Source organism: Aquarana catesbeiana, linkage group LG02, assembly GCF_042186555.1.
Source record: "Aquarana catesbeiana isolate 2022-GZ linkage group LG02, ASM4218655v1, whole genome shotgun sequence".
Classification (NCBI taxonomy): Eukaryota; Metazoa; Chordata; class Amphibia; order Anura; family Ranidae; genus Aquarana; species Aquarana catesbeiana.
Genome location: NC_133325.1, coordinates 417,480,078 through 417,498,569, shown reverse-complemented (window position 1 = coordinate 417,498,569; position 18,492 = coordinate 417,480,078).

The window sequence follows — 18,492 nt, the reverse complement described above, 5'->3', positions numbered from 1 at the left end:
ACTCCGCGTAAGTGGCATGCCACTGGGACAGCAACATGAACTACGAAAGAACATGAGCATGCTGAGACCCTGCGTCAGGAACGTAGCTGCATGAAAGAACGAAACACATGTATTATGCGAGCTACAAACCGTAAGCAGCCTAAGCACCGAAGCTGCAAGAAACCGCAAACTACATGAAAACCCTGGTAGCACGAGAACGTGAATGATAAACAGCGTGAGAAACATGAGAACGAGAGTAACCTTGGGAAAAACATGAGAAAACCTAGAAGAACGAGAGAAACATAAGTGAGATTATTGCATGGGAAACGTAAATTGCATTAGAAACGTAAAATTGCATTAGAAACGTAAAATTGCATGCGAAACGTAAATTGCACGAGAAACGTAAATTGCACGAGAAACGTAAATTGCACGAGAAACGTAAGTTTGTATGAAATACATAAACAGCGTAAGAACAGATGAGGAGACTTGCCACCGAACAAGCCAATTAAAAACGATCACCTCAATCTGTCAACCCATAGACGTGATGGGTATTCAACAGTGGTAGAACATGAACAACCCAGCTGTTTACCAACAACCAAATAACATACATAACAAGCAGCCCCAAGACATAATACCCCTGGTACCTGACAATGATGATGTGGGTGCAGGAATGGCAAGACCAATAGCGCAAGAATGTGAACCTAATGATGACACCCCCCTACTGTATGCAATGAGTGAGCCCGAGCAACCTGCAGCGCCTGAACAGGAAATTAAAAACGAACACTCAGGGCTAAGATACCCACAGACAGAGGTGGGTAAAAGTAAAAGTGTAATGGTGAACGTGCACGTATGACGTATGGAAACAGGCGAGAAGATTGTGGGACAACAATCAATTAAAAACGAAACCTCAGCCTGTACAGATCTGTAGACGTGACAGACCCTGAATATGAGCACTAGCTAACAGAAATGCAGTGAATGAAAAAACTGTGACAAACATATGACATAAACAAATATCATAAACGTAAAATACATGGGAACCCGAGGGAAGCAAGGAAAACGAGAGAAGCCTGGGAAAGCGAGAGAAGCCTGGGAAAACGAGAAAAGCAATGGAAACTGAGAGAAGCAATGGAAAACGAGAAAAACATGGGAAAACGAGAAAAACATGGGAAAACGAGAGAAACAATGGAAAACGAGAGAAACAATGGAAAACGAGAGAAACAATGGAAAACGAGAGAAGCAATGGAAAACGAGAGAAGCAATGGAAAACGAGAGAAGCAATGGAAAACGAGAGAAGCAATGGAAAACGAGAATCAAAGGAAAACGTGAGAATCAAGGAAACACGAGAGAAACAAACGTGAGCACCAAGGGAAAAACGTGAAAAACATACGAAAAGTAAAACATGATAAATGTAAGAAACATGAAAAAAGGCATAAGAAGGGACACATAGCACGAGAAACCTTAAATGCATGAAAACACTGTAAAAATTGCATGAAAACACTGTAACTGCATGAAAACACTGTAAACTGTATGAAAACACCCGAAAGCAACATGGAAAACAAGAGAAACATGGGAAAACGTGAGAAACATGGGAAAACGTGAGAAACATGGGAAGACGTGAGAAACATGGGAAGACGTGAGAAACATGGGAAGACGTGAGAAACATGGGAAGACGTAAGCATGAACAAACGTGCGAGACATGGAAAACGTGGGAAGCGTAAGAAACATGGAAAACGTGCGAAACAAGAGAACACGTGAGAACCATGTAAGGCGTGAGTAACATGGGAAACACGAGAAATGTAATGAATAGGCAAGAGAAATGACAAATTTCATAAGAAAACGAACATTTGCATGAGAACACCGTAAATTACATGAGAAACATAAATTACATGATGAGAATCGTAAATAACATGAGAACATAAATTGCATAAGAAAGTGTAAATTGACCATAACAAAGCATAAAAGATGGAAAAAATATGCATAAGAAACCACAATTTATAAAAACGTGAAATGCCTAAAACCGTAAAATGCATGAGAACCGTAAAAAACCTGAGAAACCGTAAAAAACACAAGAAACCGTAAAAAACAAACTGTAATATGCATGAGAACCCATAAATTATATGAGAAACCATAACTCGCATGGGAACCAAGAGAAACGTGAGAACCATGAAAAACGCGAGAAAATGAAAGAAACATAGGCATAGAAGTGACAAATTGCATAAGAAATCGCACATTCCATGAGAACACCGTAAATCGCATGAGAAACGTAAATTGCATGAGAACCGTGAATTGCATAAAACGTAATTGCATGAGAAACGTAAATTACATGAGAAACGTAAATTACATGAGAAACGTAAACAGCATGAGAAATCGTAAAATGCATGAAAACCGTAACTTTTATTGAAACCGTAACCTGCATGAAACTGTAAAAAGCATGAGACACCGTAAATTGTATGAGAACCGTAAAATGCATGAGAAAACCGTAAAATGCGTGAGAAACCGTAAAATGCATGAGAAAACCGAAAAATGCATGAGAAAACCGAAAAAAGCATGAGAAAACCGAAAAAAGCATGAGAAAAAACGTAAAATGCATGAGAAAACCGCAAAATGCATGAGCAACCCGTAAAATGTATGAGAAACCAAAAATACCTGCGAAACTGTAACATGCATAAGAGACCGTAAATTGAATGAACCGAAAATGAGAAAAAAAGAAATTGTAAATCGCAAGAAAATTATGAAATGCATAAGAAACCATAATTGTATGATGGTAATGGAAATCGCACTACTGCCGCAGCCTCAGGGGTCCGCTACATACCAGAGGATGGTTATAAATTTCACATTAATTTCACATTAAGACCTCTGTCATCCAGAATTCCACTAGTTCCCCTCTGAATTTTTTTTTTTTTTTTTCACTGCAAGACTTACCAAAATTTGACACTTACCATGGAAAATTCCCAGCAGAATGTACAAGCATACATCCTAAAACAGTGATATAATTGGTGATTGAAGGGACATAAACACTTACCAAGGCTCACACAGTAACACCCTATCTGTACCCAACCTATGTTACCTATGTACCTGTTCCTCTGCCGACCCAGAGGCACTTACAGCGTAGTGGATGCAGAGCTGAGAAGCGAGGCACCGCACGAGCTGCTCCGAACCCGGAAATGACGTCAGAGCCGCCCGGGAATGAAGCTGCACGAGATCCCATATCCTGCCCATCCATACCTATGCTGCAAAAACCAATGCATCCCCGAACCTCTAACATATGGCTGAATGACAGCGGAGCTGACAGGCACTGCAGCAGCTGCAGGGGATTCCCCCCCCCCTCCTCACATCCTCTGCCCTGAACAGCCAGTGTTAACAATGGACCCAAGTACCAAGATCACTAACCCACCGTAAGGAGCAAAGGAGGGAGGAGGCCCTGCCTAAACCTAACTATGCTGCAATCTAACCAAGGCATCCCTGAACCTCCGCAGCGCACGAAACCCTCAGAGAAGACTGCCATAGCCCTCGGTAAGCCGGGCCAGAAACGAGGCAGGGGGAACAAGCGTCCGTACATCCTCCACACAGCACCCGGAAGTGACGTCACACGAGATCCTATGACCACAAGCCAGGAGAAGAAGGAGGGCAGGCTTTATGCAGCCTGACTCCTCCTACAATAACAGGCTGACCTGCGGTCAGCCTTACACTTGTTCCTTCGGAAAAATATAGAACATGTTCTCTATCTAAGTCCATCTAAATTTTCGACGTAAAAAGTCCGATGGGGCATACACACGGTCGGAATATATGATGAAAAGCTCCCATCGGACTTTTTCTGTCGTATATTCCGACCATGTGTACGGGGCATTATAGTTTCAGTTTTCTTGGTGTTAGCAGCTGGGTAGTGGGTTGACTACTATTGAGTACTGAAATAGTGACATTAATTCAGGAGATCAAATGCATCCCTGTCTCATACTGTATACCCTATGTAACATGCATTGTATAAGTGTATAATTTCTCTTTTATCAGAGTTTATCTGTATATTATAAATTATAATAAATTGTTGTTGTTGTTTGATATCTTACACACATGTTTTTTTGTAGACAATATATTGCCGTATAGATCCTGAAGAAGCATTAAGCAAAACATGTTAAGCCAACAGGCATTTATATAGCTTTATTAAGCTCTCTATGCACTATATTGTTCATTTTAATGCTGTGATAATTTTATAATGTTCATTTGTATGTGAGTAGGGATGAGCTTCGAGTTCGAGTCGAACTCATGTTCGACTCGAACATCGGCTGTTCGCAAGTTCGCCGAACAGCGAACAATTTGGGGTGTTCGCAGCAAATTCGAATGCCGTGGAACACCCTTTAAAAGTCTATGGGAGAAATCAAAAGTGGTCATTTTAAAGGCTTATATTCATGGTATTGTCATAGAAAGTGTTTGGGGACCTGGGTCCTGCCCCAGGAGACATGGATCAATGCAAAAAAAAGTTTTAAAAACTGACGTTTTTTCGGGAGCAGTGATTTTAGTAATGCTTAAAGTGAAACAATAAAAGTGTAATATCCCTTTAAATTTCGTACCTGGGGGGTGTCTATAGTATGCCATGTTTCCTGTGTTTAGAACAGTCTGACAGCAAAATGACATTTCAAAGGAAAAAAAGTAATTTAAACTACTCGCGGCTATTAATGAATTGCCGGTCCGACAATACACATAAAAGTTCATTGATAAAAACGGCATGGAAATTCCCCACAGGGGAACCCCGAACCAAAATTTAAAAAAAAATGACGTGGGGATCCCCCTAAATTCCATACCAGGCCCTTCAGGTCTGGTATGGATACTAAGGGGAACCCCGTCCAAAATAAAAAAAAAAATGGCGTGGGTCCCCCTCAAAATCTATACCAGACCCTTCAGGTCTGGTATGGATTTTAAGGGGAACCCCGCGCCAAAATAAAAAAAAAAAAAAAACGGCGTGGGGTCCCCCCAAAAATCCATATCAGACCCTTATCTGAGCAGCAACCTGGCAGGCTGCAGGAAAAGAGTGGGGGAACGAGAGAGCACCCCCCTCCTGAACCGAACCAGGCCACATTCCCTCATCATTGGGAGGGTGCTTTGGGGTATCCCCCCAAAACACCTTGTCCCCATGTTGATGAGGACAAGGTCCTCATCCCCACAACCCTGGCCGGTGGTTGTGGGGGTCTGCAGGCGGGGGGGCTTATCGGAATCTGGAAGCCCCCTTTAACAAGGGGTCCCCCAGATCCCGGCCCTCCCCCGTGTGAAATGGTAAGGGGGTACCTACCATTTCACTGGTATGGATTTTAAGGGGAACCCCGCGCCAAAATAAAAAAAAAAAAACGGCGTGGGGTCCCCCCAAAAATCCATACCAGACCCTTATCTGAGCAGCAACCTGGCAGGCCGCAGGAAAAGAGTGGGGGAACGAGAGAGCACCCCCCTCCTGAACCGAACCAGGCCACATTCCCTCATCATTGGGAGGGTGCTTTGGGGTATCCCCCCAAAACACCTTGTCCCCATGTTGATGAGGACAAGGTCCTCATCCCCACAACCCTGGCCGGTGGTTGTGGGGGTCTGTGGGCGGGGGGGCTTATCGGAATCTGGAAGCCCCCTTTAACAAGGGGTCCCCCAGATCCCGGCCCTCCCCCGTGCGAAATGGTAAGGGGGTACCTACCATTTCACTGGTATGGATTTTAAGGGGAACCCCGCGCCAAAATAAAAAAAAAAAAACGGCGTGGGGTCCCCCCAAAAATCCATACCAGACCCTTATCTGAGCAGCAACCTGGCAGGCCACAGGAAAAGAGTGGGGGAACGAGAGAGCACCCCCCTCCTGAACCGAACCAGGCCACATTCCCTCATCATTGGGAGGGTGCTTTGGGGTATCCCCCCAAAACACATTGTCCCCATGTTGATGAGGACAAGGTCCTCATCCCCACAACCCTGGCCGGTGGTTGTGGGGGTCTGCAGGCGGGGGGGCTTATCGGAATCTGGAAGCCCCCTTTAACAAGGGGTCCCCCAGATCCTGGCCCTCCCCCGTGCGAAATGGTAAGGGGGTACCTACCATTTCACTAAAAAACTGTCAAAAATGTTAAAAATGACAAGAGACAGTTTTTGACAATCCCTTTATTTAAATGCGTCAGAGGGGGGCAGAGTCACCGGGTGGCCCCACCCCCCCCGTTATTTAAGAACCGCCAGAAGAGGAGAAGTGTCACACAGTGGGAGCCTCCCTCCATGCCATCATGGATGCGGAGCGGCCCGAGGAGAAGAAGGGAAGAAGACGCCGACACCACAGAGGAAGATGCAGAACGAGAACACCGGAGGAAGAACCAGAAGAACCAGAAGAAGAAGAAGATGGAGGAAGAAACCAAAGGAAGAAGAAAGAAGAAGCATTTAAATAAAGGAATTGTCAAACACTGTCTCTTGTCATTTTTAACATTTTTGACAGTTTTTTAGTGAAATGGTAGGGGTACTTTTGTACCCTCTTACCATTTCACACAGGGGGGAGGGCCGGGATCTGGGGGTCCCCTTGTTAAAGGGGGCTTCCAGATTCCAATAAGCCCCCCGCCTGCAGTCCCTCACAACCACCGGCCAGGGTTGTGGGGATGAGGCCCTTGTCCTCATCAACATGGGGACAAGGTGTTTTGGGGGGGCTATCCCAAAGCACCCTCCCAATGTTGAGGGCATGTGGCCTGGTACGGTTCAGGAGGGGCCGTCCCCCCTCTTTTCCTGCTGCCTGCCAGGTTGCGTTTTTTTTTTTATTTTGGCGCGGGGTTCCCCTTAAAATCCATACCAGACCTGGAGGGTCTGGTATAGATTTTGAGGGGGACCCCACGCCATTTTTAAAAAAAAATTTTGGTTTGGGGTTCCCCTGTGGGGAATTCCCATGCCGTTTTTATCAATGAACTTCTATGTGTATTGTCGGACCGGCAATGCATTAATAGCCGCGAGTAGTTTTAAATTACTTTATTTCCTTTGAAATGTCATTTTGCTGTCAGACTGTTCTAAACACGGGAAACATGCGTCCCTTTACAGGCATACTATAGACACCCCCCCAGGTACGAAATTTAAAGGGATATTACACTTTTATTGTTTAACTTTAAGCATTATTAAAATCACTGCTCCCGAAAAAACACTTTTTATGACAATAACTTGCATATAAGCCTTTAAAATTAGCACTTTTGATTATTCATGTTCGTGTTCCAATTTGTGCGTGTTCAAACAAATTTTTTGCCTGTTCGCATGTTCTGGTGCGAACCGAACAGGGGGGTGTTCGGCTCATCCCTATATGTAAGAGTGTAGAATAATTGTATTTGGCTTTATAACTGAGATCTGTACTTATGCCGTTTGTGTCCCCTTTTAGCCCGGTTTCACACATGTGCGGTGCGAATTGAAGCTCCGGTTTCACTGCGCAGAGAAAAATCAGTTGTTCAGCGGTTCGTCAGCGTTTTAGCTGCGGATCAGCTGCGAATTCTGAAGTAACCCGTGAGTATCTAATTATAGATGCGAATTTAGAGCAGGCCAATCGCTTGTTATCTATTTGTGAGGCTTCTTATAAAAAGCTTGATTTTTCTGGACACTTCCTGGTAGTCCAGGAGTCTGTATTATGTGGGTTATTTTTGTTAGCAAAATGTGTGCTGCTCTGCCCATGATAATGCCAACAGTTGTTGCTGTAACAGCAGCAATCTTGCTGGAAGTAGAGAAGAGGAGAAGGAGGAGAAGAAGATACTGGGTTCATTACTGGGTGAGTAATTTATTTGCCAAACAATAATTTTAAAAACATATTTCCATAGTAGGGGAGGTTTGAAAAAGACACAAGTCCATCAAGTCTAACCTATGTGTGTGACTATATGTCAGTGTTATAATTTTAAAAAGCGTGTTGTTCCCGCCCTCCCCCCCCCAAATCCATACCAGAACATTATCCGAGCATGCAGCCTAAAAGGCCATGAAAAGGGGAGGAGTGAGCACCCCTTTCCTGGACCAAACCAGGCCATATGCCCTTAACATGTGTAGTGTGTTTTGTGCCCCCCCCCAAAAACACCTTGCCCCCAAGTTGATGGGGACTAGGTGCTCTGTGTGGGGGGATCCCACAACATTTTGTTGTCCAGTTTGGGACCAGACAATTGTTATTGTTAAATTCAGCTGCCAGTGGCTAAATGTATGTCAAAATGATGACACAACTGCAAATGACGTTATATCTTATTTGTTATGCCACTTCTTTAACATACATTTTTATTTTGATTAAGGGTGCAGGCCTTCTTACAGATAATAATGTTCTTAAACACTTACCTTATTATTTAGAAAAGTGTATGTCAAAATTTGTTTCATACACGAATCTAATAAAAGACTCATTTTTGAATTAGTTATGACGAATTACTTGGATTAATCTCCCCTCGCTTGGAGCGTCAGAACACATGCTACAGAACAAGTATCCAGCCTGCTGAAAGATTACTGATCACATTAAGGTAGTTTTCACCACTGATGTCCTTTGTCATGTGAATGTAGGAGAATGCAATATTTTTAATTTTGAACTCTTCAAACATGTGTCATTCTAAATATATAACCCGAATAATTATTTATTCAAGTATACTTAAAAAAATAAAAAAATTGGCACATGTAGCCAACATAAATTAACATTCAACAAAAACAAAAAATATACATGTCTCTCAAGTAGGCCTCTTGAACATATTTTAAAAAAAAGGTGTCCTCTTGGTCCTCAACCTTGGACAGACCTCATAAATCACAGATTGTGATATGTTTTTTTAAAAGGGGCCTCATTGGAGTAGTGACTGGCGGAAGCCTGGTCATCACGGGCAGTGCTGGGATCTGGCCTAGCCTCACCATGTTGACATGTCACATACATACCAGGATTTGGGGGGGCCTGATTGAAGGAATTGGGGGTGGGATGGGATAGGGAATGTTACTGTGTGTAACTTCATATACGGAGGTTGCCTTTTCAAAGCTAGAAGGATAGGATGGGGGATTATAGGGGTAAGGTTGGTGTTGTTCTGGGTAGTGGACATATCTGGGGTAGTTAAGGGGAGGTCTTGGTGGTGGCACATATGGCACTTGAAATGAAGCTTCCTCACGTGGCTCTGAGAAGGAGTGCAGCACTTGTTCGATAGTGCTTCGCATTTCAAAGTAGCGCTCAGGGTTGACTTTTTTTATTAGAGGGACAAAACTGAGCGCCAGTATAGTATCGGGACATAAAAAAGCATCCACCTTTTCAGACATGTTTTTCAACATTTCAAGTAGGTGCTCACTTATGTCAGGTTGCGATAGAGGTGGTCGCCTCCGTGGCACTTTGGCTGGCAGAACAATGTCTGCAGGAGCAGAGGAGGGCCCAGGGATAGCCTCTGCCACTGCAGATTGCTCATCTGGGTTGGTTTCCCACAGATTCGAGGAGCTTTGGATTTGTGACAAATCCTCTGTGCCTTCTTCCAAACTAATCTGGGCTTGGGCCTCCGGTTGTGCCTCCAGTTGGTCATCCATAACATCTTGTTCCTCCCAACTAGCTTCTGTCCTGTTTTGAAAAAAAAGAGTGTAACTTAACTAGGCATAATCCAAGTTAAGAGGTTTGTAGATACATAGATGATATAGATGAAAACTTACTCCCTCATCTCCACAATGGGTTGCAGAAAATCTAAGTCCTTGGCAAACATATAGGGTACCCTAGGCGCTGCCCCCGAGCCACTCCTTGCTTCCTTGAGATGGCGTATATATTTGCGGTAAGCATCACGCATGCTGCGCCACCTTGTCTGTAAGTAATGCACTGAAAAACAAAAAAATAAAATTAATTTTATTTATGTCTGCTTTTAGGTACCTAGCAACAGGAAATTTGTTTGGAAGTTTGCACTTTGAATTTAAGGTTGGGAAATCAACTATTAGTGGCATTGTTAATCAAACCTGCCTAGTCATATGGGAAGAACTGAAGGATTTGGTTATGAAGAAGCCAAACAAACACGAATGGTTGCAGGAAGCGGAGCTATTCTGGCAGCGTTGCAACTTCCCCAACTGTCTGGGAGCCATTGATGGGAAGCACATCCGCATCCTCAAGCCTCCAGCTAGTGGGAGCCAATATTTTAATTATAAGAAATATTTTTCATTGGTATTAATGGCAGTGGCAGACGCAAATTATAAATTTATTTATATTGATGTGGGTTCTTATGGCAGCAGCTCGGATTCTAGTGTATTTTCACATTCCTCATTTAGCTGCATGCTGTGTGAGAATACACTAGACTTGCCCAGTCATTCTCCCCTGCCCGGAACAACAGATCCTTCCCTCCCACATGTATTTGTAGGAGATGAAGCGTTTGCACTTGCAGAGCACATGCTCAGGCCTTTTTCTAGTCGCTCTCTGACAACAGAAAAAAGAGTGTTCAATTATAGGCTCTCTAGGGCACGACGAGTAGTTGAATGTGCATTTGGTATACTATGCAATAAGTGGAGATTCATGCATACATCAATAAATCTCAGTATTGACCATGCTATCAGTGCTGTTAAAGCAGCTTGTGCACTGCACAACTATGTGCGTGAACGTGACGGATATCTATTTGAGGATTCCCTGACCCATAACATGGAGGCGGCACAGTGGAATGTTACTAGGGGCACCACTAGTGGTACACATATTCGTGGTGAATTCCAAAACTTATTTATGTCGCCAGCTGGGGAGGTGCCTTGGCAGATGAATTCTATCTAATCATAAAAAGTGTGTATTGGTTTGCATTATATTATCAGGGCCTTGACAAAGTGAAAAGTGTGCTGTAACAAATAATGCTTTTTATCTTAATTTTTGTTTATTTAAATAAAAATAATGTTGTTCACATTTGCATTGTATATTCTTTTGCTAGCCTAAGCGAATTTTAGCTTATGAATTAATTTAGGGACCCCTCCGTCGCTGTCTGACACCGTTATGTGCACAGTGTTGAGGGCATGTGGCCTGGTATGGATTTGTGCGCAAACACACGCTGTTGTTTTTTCTAATATTAAAATAAAAATGGACAACATAACTAAACAATAGGACAGCATCTACAGGTAGTGAAAGGGAATAAAAAACTTACATTTGGCAGCCTGAACTTGGGATGAGCACATGTTCCACTCTGGCAAGATGATTCTGATAATTTCCAGCCATGCACGTTTTTTAACAACGTTGTCCTTATATTTAGGATGCCGGGTGTCATAAATCATCGGTTTCTCCCTCACAAGTCTGATCAGCTCCTCACAATCCACGGATTCCTTGGCCTTTGATGCAGCTTTTCTACCCCTTTTTGCCATGCTTGCTCAGCACACCAAAACAGACAGGGGAGGAACTTGAAGAGGGGGAGGTGTAGGAGGAGGGGAGATCATTTATGTTCACACCGCAACACAGCTGCGAATCAGATGCGTGCCCATAGAAGATAATGGGCTTGTAATTCGCACCGCAATGACCAGAAAACGCACATGTTTTTTGTGCAATGCGCAGTGCAAATGCAACTCACATATGTAAACCAGCCTCATTCAAATGAACCTAGTTTAAAATGTCCTGCGAATTGGATGCGTTGTAAGCCACATCTAATTCGCATAGGTGTGAACCCGGGCTTAAGCTTTGACATTGGAAAAGCTCACTTAGCTCAGCATAAGACAGATCTTGAAATAATGCAACTTAAAAGGTGAAACTAATATATGAGATAGACTCATTAAAAGATAGTTCAAGCCGTGATTTGTCATAATTGTGATGATTATGGCTTACAGCTCATGAAAACCCCAAATCCACAATCTCAGAAAATTAGAATATTACATGCAATCAATAAAACAAGGATTGTACATAGAACAATATCGGACCTCTGAAAAGTATAAGCATGCATATGTACTCAGTACTTGGTTTGGGCCCCTTTTGCAGCAATTACTGCCTCAATGCAGCGTGGCATGGAAACTATCAGCCTGTGGCACTGCTGAGGTGTTAAGGGGAAGACCAGGATGCTTCAATAGCGGCCTTCAGCTCTTCTGCATTGTTCCGTCTCATGTCTCTCATCTTTCTCTTGGCAATGCCCCATAGATTTTCTATGGGGTTTAGGTCAGGCGAGTTTGATGGCCAATCAAGCACAGTAATCCCACGGTCATCGAACCAGGTTGTGGTGCTTTTGGCAGTGTGGGCAGGTGCCAAGACCTGTTGGAAAATGAAGTCAGCATCCCCATAGAGCTTGTCTGCGGATGGAAGCATGAAGTGCTCCAAAAACTCCTGGTAGACAGCTGCGTTGACCCTGGACTTAATGAAGCACAGTGGACCAACACCAGCAGATGACATGGCTCCCCAAATCAACACAGACTGTGGAAACTTCACACTGGACTTCAAGCATCTTGCAGTGTGTGCCTCTCCATTCTTCCTCCATACTCTGGGTCCTTGGTTTCCAAATGAGATGCAAAATCTGCTCTGATCAGAAAAGAGGACTTTGGACCACTGAGCAACAGACCAGATCGGTTTTTCTTTAGCCCAGGTAAGACGCTTCTGACGTTGTTTGTTGTTCAGGAGTGGCTTGACAAGAGGAATACGACATTTGTAGCCCATGTCCAGGATCCGTCTGTGTGTTGTGGCTCTTGATGTACTGACTCCGGCCTCAGTCCACTCCTTGTGAAAGTCCCCAACACTTTTGAATGGCCTTTTCCTGACAATCCTCTCCAGGCTACGGTCATCCCTGCTGCTTTTGCACCTTTTTCTTCCACACTTTTCCCTTCCACATAACTTTCTATTATTGTGCTTTGATACAGCACTTTGGGAACATCCAACTTCTTTTGCAATTACCTTTTGAGGCTTTCCCTCCTCATGGAGGGTGTCAATTATGGTTTTCTGCACAGCTGTCAGGTCAGCAGTCTTTCCCATGATTGTGATTCCTACTGAACCAGACTGAGAGACCATTTAAACTCTCAGGAACTCTTTGCAGGTGCTATGGCTTAATTAACTGATTAGAGTGGGACACTTTGAGCCTAGAATATTGCACCTTTTCACAATATTCTAATTTTCTGAGATTGTGGATTTGGGGTTTTCATGAGCTGTAATCCATAATCATCACAATTATGACAAATCACAGCTTGAACTATCTTGCTTTGCATGTAATGAGTCTATTTCATATATTAGTTTCACCTTTTAAGTTGCATTAGTGAAATAAATGAACTTTTGCACAATATTCTAATTTTTCGAGTATCACCTGTAGAGTAGTGTGTCATAGAATTGAGCAAGAATGTTTGACGAGATCTTTTATAAAGTAAATCATAGATTATCCATAATATAGTTAGTTATTTGATATAGTTCCTCAATTAGTTAGCTAGTTAGAATATGTGTGAAATAATATATATATATATATATATATATATATATATATATATATATATATATATATATTTTTTTTTTTTTTTTTTTCAATTATAGTTTATTGTGTATTTGTAAGTTTTGGTACAGAACTGAATTTCTGTTACTTATGTATCCATTACAAGAAGTGGCCATTTAGTAGAAGGTCAACACTATGTTTTTTTTTTATAGAATACTGTTTTGTGTTTCTTTCAATCAAAGAAGTTTAAAAGACGTGTCAGCTATTTGTAATGTGAATATTTAGACAAATTACTAATACAATAATCATTTCAACTCTAGCTCAAACTATATATGGATATAGCTGCATTTTGCTGACTTGTAGATTTGAGATAGTATAAAAAATAGTGTTGCATGAGCCTTAGGAGACTCTTTTCACACACACACAGAAGGAGGCACTTTCATTACACACGCTTTCATACACTGAAGAAGATATTTTTTTTACTTTAGGCCTATATACATCCTAACTCCTAACATTTGTTCTAAAAAGACACCTCTCTGACAATAGAAAAAGCAAGAAGCTAATTCTTTTCCTGTACTTTCTTTTTACTACAGTTTTTATTCCTATTATCTTTTGTTTTACTACATCAAGCTGTATCAAGTTTTAACTTTGTATTTATTTTCAAGTTGATGCCAAGTGTGATCAAATAAACTCACATGTTTTAAGACAGCCTGGCTATTGAACTATTGAACAAAACGCCTAAAAGACACTATTGATATTATACTTGTCTGTGAAGTTTCTCTTTAGTTTTACAGGGAGTCAAAATTTGTTTACTCTTTTTTATATTTTCTTGATTAATAAAATGTTTCATACCTTTCCTCAACTGATTATGTTATATATGTGGCACCATAAAAATTCCCCCTTTCCAGTTTTTATTACTATTAAGTACTATTTCCATGTTTGTTTCCTTTGCATAATTTTTTTCTTGTCATAAGTCATTGAGGAATGGGTAACAACAACATTTTCCACTAAAGCTTAATAGGAAATAAGACATTGTAAAGAAGAACTATTGCTTACTTAAAATTTTTTTGTTAAAAAGTGCTGCAGCACTAATTTATAAGTGCATCTTCACTTACAATATTCACTTAGCTCCCCTGTAGAGTCAAACAAATACCTTCTAATCCTGCCAGTAAGTCCACCTAGTACAGCTTCCTGTGATGGTGGGGCAACAACGCTGCACTGCTCCTGAATTCAGAGCAGAATTGCCTGCTCTCATGTAGGATATGCCTACAGTAGGATATGCACTGCAGTAGGATGACAACATGTTGCAGGGGGCATGACTATCATCATTTTTACTGCTGATTCATAAGCCCGTAGCTTGTCAGTCAGCATCTGTTCACATCTAGTTCCGCCCACTTCTTTCCATATTTACAGGAACTGCCTCTGTTGCTACATTTGCAATTGGATGTGCAATTTTACAAGTCTAGAGCAAGTAGCTTTGCAATATGGTTACTGCTTGTTTCTTTTTCTTATAATAACTGGTTCTCTCTTGAGCAATGTCCTCTACTAACTTTAAGCATTGGCATTGTTTAGTAGTATTTTGATACTGAAAATTACTAATGGACTATAAAAGTAGCATAAAGAAACATTGCTGATTTTTAAGGAAAAGTAAAGCTTAGGACAGCCCAATTTATAAAAGTTATTATTGCAGGTGTAGTATAGCAAAGGTATAGTATATCATCAGGAGCATGAGTTGTTTTCTTTAATTCCTTTTACCTGTAGAATAATGAAGTAAATACTCAGCTTTCCAACCACCAGTGCCACCAACCTCTGCTCTGATTACTACAACTGGTCCTCTGTAGTCTGCTGGGAAAACGTACATTTCTAAGAGTGCTGATCTTTGTGGTCCCCTACTGCTCTCACTGGATCTTCATCATTGCAAGAGTGCATTATTTGTAAGTTGCCGACTGACTCATGAATTAGCTTTATTACAACGATCAGTACAACAAAACCATTGTTGCAGGTGGCAGACACTACATATGTAATAGTCAAATACTGAGGCCCAAAATATTCATAATTACACAATATACATTGTTTAAAGCTCAACACACATACATTAGAATTTTTTGAACCAATCCTTTTTATGTTTATATTTTCAAATTATAATACTTTCCCTTTAATAAAGCTGTTTCAAAACAAATCATGTTAGGGCCCATCATATCATTTGTGTTGGGCCATGCTGGGCAACCTTGCCCAATACAGTTCTAATACACAGACAAAGCAATATGCCTTATCTTCTGTTAGTTTAGTCCACACTACCATGCTGTGGTGGTGTACACTGGAAAAAAGTTGAACATGCTGTAATTTCGTGCAGCATTACTAAAGAGAAGAAAAGGCACCCCTCACCAACCCAGTGCATTAGTATGTAGATGAATGTGACCTCAGCCAATGCCACTCCACCCGCACCCCCACCCCCTGTTTTGCCCTGCTCACCGGGGTTGTGACCAAGACACACTAATGACCAGTGCACACTGCTGGTGTGAATGGGCCCTAAGTGTGCATTTGGCGTTAAAAAGCATAACGATGAACTTGAAAACATTGTATGATCATGTATCTTTCATTTCCTAACTTAACCTTACTGTGTTCAAAATCCATTGCATATTTACACAGTCTGCACTTGTCTATTAAACATTTCTTTCAGCTCTCTTATCACTGGTTGCTAAATCCCCAACTTGTTCCTAAAATGCATTTTATAATGGCTGCAAATGTACCGTAATGTTCTACTATATGTTGTAGAATGACATAATTTTTTTTCGGCATGAGACTATTTCTAAATACTATACACATTTTCACTATTTTTCTTTCTGGTGTCCTTCGGTCCATCACAGACATTAACTTGAAGGGCAGACAAATTCAAAGTGCAATAAACCTTACTTACACAGTTCCATGACTGAAATGTCGATTTTACTAGTCTAATAAATTTTTGTTGTTTTATCTTGAGGACACAGTCCTTTGAGTGCTCCATTTTCTAGTCCATCCTAATAATTCAGACACTTGTACAGATGTATCTATCTATAAAATAATTTTCCATTCCACAGACTTTTTTTCATAGTTTTAGCAAGATACTATAAGAAATAATACTGTAGTTTAACTCCTATTCCTGGTTTTTTTAAGTTTCTTAATTTATTAAGTTTGTCAACAACAAATAAACAAACACGTGAAATAAATATTATTTGTATTGTTAACTTTGCTTAAGCAGTCTTACATGAAGAATACACCTCCATTAGAATAAATCATTCCAGATACAGAGCAATGACTGCAAAAGATGAATAGAAACCAACATAGGGCAATATCATTCATTGGAAATTCAGCAGTTTGGGAATCACAGTTACAAGAATGTAAAGCTGAACTTTCAGCTTTCCTGAATGGCAGGTGGAGACTCAGACAACACAACCTTTTGGGTGCTGTAATTGGTTGAATTATGATGGCATAACTAAGGGATGCTCGAACCTAGAGACTAGGTCCACTACTCTGCTCAATGGCGATGTCAAGAAAAAGGTTTGAGTATCACCACTTTAACATACCCTAAGACATGTTGCTGCAAATGAATGACTTCTGCACAGCTTAATTTAGATTTGGTAGGTGTGATGATGTCAGGTTACTATGCGCCACCCAATACATTTTGTCACAGATGACATCATCAGGGACCGGGTCAAAAAGGCTGATGGATCACAGTGCATTAAGGTTCATTAAGGTACATTAAGAAAAGGTTTCCTGCTGTGTAGAATGAACAGGGCCACTCACCCAAATGCAGATTCCATAATAATTCTATAATAATATTTTCCAAAGAAACTGAAGTCATCACGCCCACTGAAGCTGGATTGAGCAATGCGGAATTAATTTGCCTGATTTAGAACTATGTTTGTGAGTAATATTTTATTGAATAAACCAAGCTGTTTTTACAGATTTACACTATGTGGAGTGCTCTTCTTCCTCTATATGGTCCATGATAGTATATACTTGCTGAGGTACCTTATAAGACTTTGAGAGATTTCTGCGGACGTTATCCATCAATATCTAATAGATGACCTATATGTTTCAAATGTGCATTTGACCTCAGGTGTTAAAGGGACATATGATTCTGGTAAGAGGCTTAAATATTTTGTCACAGTGGTGTATTGAAGAATTACTGAATTAGTTTTGGATAAGAGATAGAACATGCATCTGGACGTTTTCACGTTTTTTATATGTGATTGAACACGGAAGCGCACTCTTATAATTTACTCACATATCTTGAATGTGATTGTGTATCACCTTCTTGAAGATCTCAAGTGATGGGATGTCTAAATTATATTATATACTGTTGAGTTTATTATACACGTATTTATACAGGTCAAACGAGTGGAGTATCATATTTTGCCATTAGTATTATATACAGTATCTTGTATTTTGATAGTATCTGGATGGCTCCCCATTTTTTACACTTATATCAATATCTATATTTATACTAACTGACATATAGCATCAAGAGTGGAGTAACATATTTTAAAGATTTCTGTTGAGATTTAACAGCCATACCAGACCCTCATCAAGGATAATCTTCTGATTTGTATTTTTAGGGAGAATCCAGTGTCATTCTTTATTATGCGGCATCCTCATTCAAATTTATTGATCACTATTTACGGCCCTCATCTAGAATAAAGGTCTGATATAGATGAAGGGAATTCTCAGAGGCTTTGTTTACAAACATAAGGCAGCTGTCCCTTATAGGCAATTTAAACTGTATTTTTTTCATGGTACAGTAATACCTTGCGAGTAACGTGGTTAACGAGCGTTTCGCAATAAGAGCTATTAGTTAAAAAAAATCCTGACTCGGTTTGCGAGCATTGTCTCTCACAAAAGGAGAAGGATTCAAACCTCTGCAGTGTGCAGTACCGCATTTGGCCAGAGGTGCGGGGGCACCGGTGACACACAGAGCAGCTCGGATGTACTCGGAGCCAGTCGGAAATACTCCAAGCATAGATGCACCACTTCACAGGCAGTTAGGGGGAATCCACCATGCATGTTATTGGAAAAAAATTTCCATTTGTAATGTTATACTTTAGGCCTTATTAAAATTGCTGCTCCCTACCAAACAGAATAAAAAAAAAAATAATTGTTTTGTTCCCCAGGGTGGTGCATTTGTTTGACAACCCCTTGCTTATTAGCCTAGAAAATCATCATTACTGTTTTTTAACAGTCA